This window comes from Toxotes jaculatrix, chromosome 15 (assembly GCF_017976425.1).
Source record: "Toxotes jaculatrix isolate fToxJac2 chromosome 15, fToxJac2.pri, whole genome shotgun sequence".
Classification (NCBI taxonomy): Eukaryota; Metazoa; Chordata; class Actinopteri; family Toxotidae; genus Toxotes; species Toxotes jaculatrix.
Genome location: NC_054408.1, coordinates 23361247 through 23367434, shown reverse-complemented (window position 1 = coordinate 23367434; position 6188 = coordinate 23361247). Strand labels below are relative to the sequence as shown.

At 42.3% G+C, this 6188-nt stretch overlaps 1 protein-coding gene across 1 annotated transcript in view; it reads left to right on the top strand.

The window, feature by feature from the left end:
- Nucleotides 1-725: 725 nt before the first annotated feature.
- The window catches only part of gli2a (GLI family zinc finger 2a), a 77259-nt gene continuing 71796 nt past the window's right edge, over nucleotides 726-6188 (top strand). Inside the window, exon 1 of the mRNA XM_041057663.1 lies at nucleotides 726-1192. The gene's annotated coding sequence lies outside the window, so the exon portion shown is untranslated. The remainder of the gene's footprint in view (nucleotides 1193-6188) is intronic.

Genomic DNA, 6188 nt, shown 5'->3' with positions numbered 1-6188 from the left:
GACAGGGTGACTTTAGGTGTACATGTACATGAATCATATAAGAAATACTGTTTGCCATGCTGCAGGGCTGCCCCTGACTGCACTGCTGAATGAAAGGTTCCAGCCGAAGATAAAAAAGCTTGGATGGGAATAAACAAAGCATGAATTATGAAGACTGTTTGCTGTCTCCTTTTTAAATCAACAAGCTGTTGCCTTAACTATAGGGTTCGGATGTATTTGTTGGTAAATGTGACTCTGGTTTGTTCAAGATCAGAGAGTGGCTTGATTATCCGTCCACCCACTCAAAAGAATCACTGCTCCTAAAGAAAAAATTATTATTATTTTTTTTAAATAAAATTATATATATACAATTAGAGCTTTTTTTCTAACAACATAAAACTTATTGTAATACAGTCAATAAAGCACTGATTTCTCGAGTATTGCCTTTATAACTGATTTGAATCAGTGTGTCTAAGCTGTGATAACTCAGCTGTAAGATCCGGACAAAAACTGGCTCCAACCAACATTCATAACTGTAAAGCCTGTGAAAAATCGAACCACAAATGAAACTTTATCTAACTTTTTCTCCCGTCTACAACTGCTGGATTGAGTTAGTCCGGCCCATCTGGTGCAGCAAATGGCCCAACTCACCAGGGAGCAAGAGTAGAGTGAGAGAGGAGGAGATGGTAGGGAGGGAAGAGAGGGGAGAGGGGGGGGGGGGGGGGATTGAAAACAGATCAGCAGCTTGAAGATCTCAACACCACCGCATGTCTCTGCAACAACTGCCGAGTGAAGCCAAACCGCTTTGAGCCCCAAACTTTTACGAGTTCTCGAAGAGAAAGAAAAAAGAAGCAGATCTTTTACGCATCATGTTAGTTTGCTGAAGACGCGCGCAAAGCACGCACGCGAGAGCGCACCTCTTCGGAGAAGATGGATTGTAAGAAAAAGTTCGAGGCGACTCCTGCTCCGTTCTGCTGAGTCTCTCTCCGGGGTAGGACGGGGTGGTAATGCCGTGCAAACTCTGCGTCTTTCCAAACTTTTCTTAACTCGGTTCATGGAGTTTCGCGTCAAGTCCGGAGAGGCTCGTTTGCGCGTTGTGCCCTCAATGGTGGTGCCAGCTTAGTCCTAGTTTACGGGAATCCGACTCCAGGCAAAGTTTTCCTCGGACAAAAAAAGAACTTCGGTTTCGACGTGAGAAGAGACGGCGGTGGAGGTAAGGAAAGTTTGCGGTGATGCTGATGACAGCAGCGGAGTGTAGGAGAAGCTGTTTTAGTTTTGCCTTCATGTTCTGGATATTTGTTGTGTATGTCTTTAATATCCACCGCTCCCAAAAGTGTTTTACTTGTGAGTTTCTCCTCTTTCCTCTCTTTCTTTCTTTCTTTCTTCCTTTCTTTTTCTTTTTCTGTTGCCTTGCGTGTCAGCGGCAGATGAGGCTTAGGGCAGCTTCACATCTCATTTGCACTTTGAACTTATCTGACACAGGAATCTAAAAAATTTTTTGTCCTGCAACTTGATCCATATGGGAAGAGATGTGATCAGAAAGCTCGGCGCCAATCCCTCTGCATAGCTTTTAATAGTTCAACAGAAAGTATTGTAGTGTTTTCCACCGAAGTCTCTGTGAAGCTGGTGAAATCTGATGGTTAAATCAGAAATTAAAAAAAAAAGAAAGAAAAAAAATCAGCTGAATCCACCCTACACATGTAACTGCAAGTGTGTTTTCCAGCAACAAGAAAAACATTTTTTCTTTTCTGTTTTTTTCCCCCTCACATTGTTTCAGCTTTTTATCCTTCCAATGAAAAACTATGAAAACAGTCACAAAGTCACACACTGCACTAATCCACACACTCTTCTCTCACTTTTTAGAGCACTTTACTTTTTAATCTCTTAATGCTACAAAGCAAAGAAACACAACATCAGGCACAGAGTGTCAGCGTGGACACGTTACTGCCTCTGACAGGGCTGTGGGAGATGTGTACTTATTGATGAAAGATTCAGAGTTTACTATTTGCTCTCCAGGCTGAGCAGTCAACAAACACTTGACGCCTTTGTGGGGCCCTTAACCAGCTATATTTGCTGTTGGCTTTTACCCCCTATCTAACAGGCGCTGCTAATGATCTCCAAACTCATGTGTGGACTTATGAGTCCCACTTTTTTTTTTTTTTTATCAGCGGTTTTGGCCTACATATTAACATAAAAACTGTGTGTTTGGTTTTATAAAGCTTTTTTTTTTCCGCCTAAAGGTCACATCTGAAAATTAAATGGGTCCTTGGATTAATGCTTTTTTTGTTTGTTTGTTTGTTTTTGCATGCTGATGAGACGCAGACCTAGAAAAGTTGGAAAATCTTTGGGGTTTAAGACCAAGAGAGGAGCTTTAGGAAAAAAATGTAAAGTAAAAAAAAAGTTTAAAGTTTCAAATACTACAATATCTGTGATCTTATTTTTTTTTTAAACTGAGTAAGAATCCATGCATGTGTGTTTTCCGCTTCGCGTGATGACAAACCCAGGCAGGGGCTGAGGCGATTTGCATGAGAAAAAAAAGAAAAAGTTTTAGTGCATTTGCCTATTGTAAGGAATGAAGAGTTCCAACAGTTAGGGCCTACGGAGAGTGAAAGGAGCAAAGAATGGATGAGCCTATTCAGCTCATTCAGCCTCAGTTCAGGGGCTCTGCTCTGCTCTGCAGCGTTCAGAGACCCATAGTGGCCATGTCACTTTCATCTCCACAACCCCAGCCCCTGTGAGCTGTTGTATGTATGCTGCTGTAGCCCCCGTTTCACACATCGCCTCTGTGTGCAGGCCCCGTTTTATTGATCTGTTTTGTTGTTTTTTTTTCTTCTTTTTTGTCTCTTTTCTGGAAATCCGCAGAAAATTTAATGAATCAAATACTGGAAAAGGAGTGACTGGATTGTGTGTGTGTGTGTGTGTGTGTGTGTTGGAGGGGTATAGGCCAAGAAGGAGGAGGAGAAGGTGGGGGTTTAAAGCAAATACCGATGAAGTCTAGCGTACAGGGACAGAGAGGAGGGTTGGAGGAGAGGGTGAGGAGGGTGAAGTCTCAGTGACTCTGAGGAGGAGGGGGAGGAGCACCTCACCACCGCCCTCCTCTTCCTCCTCCACCACAACCACCCACTCTTACTGACTAAACTCAAAAGTTGATAAAAAAAAAGAAAAAAAAGAGAGAAAGTGAGAGAGAGAGAGAGAATGCTCCAACCCCAACTCATCCCACTCTGAGCTAAGACGCTGCACTGAACCAATGAAGCCATTCAGCAGCCTGTCACCTCATGATGGGGATGCATTAGGTGTGGTGGCGTGGAGGGAGGCTTCTGGGGCCTCAGTGGTTCGGCTGAAAAATGTTTGTACTGGAATTTAGTGGCTGTGGTTGAAGCTGCTGCTGTGTAAACCTCTGACCTACTGATCATACTATTGCTAAGATTCTATGACTATTGCTATTTCTTCTTCTCTGAAGGCATCTACTTTTCTGACTGATGATCATAATGTAGGTTATAAATGGTGAATCTTGCTGTCTGATCCTGTGGGACTGACACCAAAACCTGCCATTATCCATTAATGCATAATGGCAGGTTAGATTTCTCCTTCAGGTCAGTCAAGACCTCACCTTCTGTTTGTGAGCTCATTTTAATTTTTGGGCACAGAAAACAGGAAACTGTACCACCAGTATCAGGAAATATCAAACATTCTTTGAAGCTTTTGTTTGTCAGTCTATTTTCATGCACATGTAGTTTAAGTGAGATCACGTAGACTAGGCGTTATATATTAGTTTGAAGTGTCAGTGCAGTCCTTAAATTCTCCTGTTGAGCCTATCAGTAACGTAGTTCATAATGGAGCTGCGATATTTAAATATTTCCTTTATAAATGAATGTGTTACTTATTAATTGGTTATTATTAGATGCCAGAAAATAGTGGAAAAATGCACATCACAGCTTCCCTGAACTTGACGTGATGTCTTCAGATTGCTTGTTTTGTCTGACCAACAATTAAAACACTTGAAGATGATCAATAAACAATGATATAAAACAGATAAATATTGGAAAATTTCATGTTTGAGTTCTTCCTTTTCTCTTCCTAAATGACATAAACTTATCAAAAATGTTGGGTAATTCTTCTGATTCTACTGATCGCTGTTACTGCTGGTAATGAATGTGATTCCAGCGTCAGTGGTGTGAGTGGAACTGTGGCGGTCTTGGTGTCTAGTCTGGTAGGGGCTGTGAGGCCTGGAGCCCTCGGAGGGAGGGTGTGTTGTGGATTGAAACTTATTTGTGTACAGGGTTAAATTGGTGAGACTTTCATGGCCATTTAAGGGGGGCTGTAAAAGGCAGGTAGGTGTTGAGCGATGCCACCATGATCGTTCATAGTCTTGCTCTTCAGGGGATGGGAGAGAGATGGTCGCTTACATTCATCCGTAGAGCCCTTCACTGAATCCTTTGCTTTTTTGGAAAGGGGGACGGCACAGGATGGCCTCCACGTATTTCAACGCCTCTTGTTTCACTCCCGTCGAGGTGTCCTGTTCACTCTCCCTCAAGTGTGCGAGGTTAAATAGGCTCCCATCGTGTCTGGGTTGGAGCGGGAGGTTTTTGGGGGGGGGGTTGGGTTAGCACATTTCACCCCCACACCCTGTGCTTCCCTGTCTTTATACTAGAGCAGCAATGAGGGGACACTCGAATCCTAGCACAAAAACCTGAGGTCATGGTGAATTGTGGCACCACCGTCAAAAGAACGCGTTCACGTCGCAAGGCTTCTAAAAAACACATATGTCGGTGGAGGCTGATGTGTATTTAACAAGCCATTTTAAGAGCTGTACGCTGAAATAACTGACAAGCTCATTACAGGCCGATTGACCTCATCAGTCACTGGAGGCACTCCCCTTCATCTAAAGCAGGAGCGCACAATTGCGGCAGAAATAGGTTTACTCAGGAAAACCTGTATTTCCAAGTCACGCAACTCGGTCTAACAACCCTATCCCTGTGCCTCTGTGCTGTAATTCTCAAACTGCAGATGAAGAAGAAACACAAGACCAAAGCCAGCTCCATTATCTCCAAAAAGGGAGGAAGACTTAAACAGATTCGGCCTTGTATACAGTGAACCTCGTGTGATGCATGATGTGTCATCACCAGCACAGTACAGAGATCTTCCCATCATGTCCCTGGCCCAGCTCTTCACACACTCCTTAACTCACGTACTGACTCATCGGAAACCGAGTTTCCCAAAAGCATTTTAGCAGTAACATCATCATTGTCCATCAGCCTACAACAGAACAATGGTGGTTGTAGCTCTTGTCTTCTGGGGGAACCCTGCCCAGGTCACGGGAGGTCAGTTAACTTGAGGGAGGGGGATGGTGAGACTGATTTCATTATCTCAACACAAGATAAACTCTCTGGACAATGGAAAGTGACAGGTTGTGTTTTTTTATTTAGTAAATAAGTCTTTTTTTATTTGTCTTCACATTTTGCCTTGATGTGATGCTTAACTTTCTGTTAAGTTTTTCAAATGCCATTAAAATAGTCCAAAAATGTGAGGATTTATGTCCAGCAGTGTGTGTCTTTCCATTTGCCTCTTAGCATTAAATGGCTCAACTTTACTTGAAAATGCAAATCAATTCATGCTTTTGCTTGTACAACTGAACAAAATCCTGCAGGTTAGGATGAAAATGAAAGTAGGAAAAGAGAGGGTAAACAGTAGTGAAATGATAGTAAATAAATACAGATTGTGATATATATAAAACTGAACCAGTTGGTCTTGGGGAGTTCTACTGGATATATAAAAAAAAAATATAAAGCCTGTTGTGGCTCATGATACTGCTCGGAACATGATACTGAAAGAGAAAGGTGTGCTCGAATAAAGACAATACAAACCATCAAAGACAGGATTTGTTTTTCTCTTATCGAGTGGAGTGATGCTCAGCTTCTGTGCACTCGCTGTTGGCCATCTTTGATTTTTAATGGTTAGTATTGGATTTAGTCTAAGAGACCTCTCTCCATCAGCATAATTTGAGTTATTTGTGACTTCACACCCATTGAATGTAGTAGTCTCCACCTTAAATATCAATTAGAAGATTGCCTACCACCCACTGGGTTCATATTCTCTCTGTGACTGAAACTCCATGTTGTTATCAGAAGCAGGGACAGCCATGGTTTGGACAGAAGATGGCAATTTTACGAATTTGAAATCTTGCAAATAATGTAATGCAAATCATTATT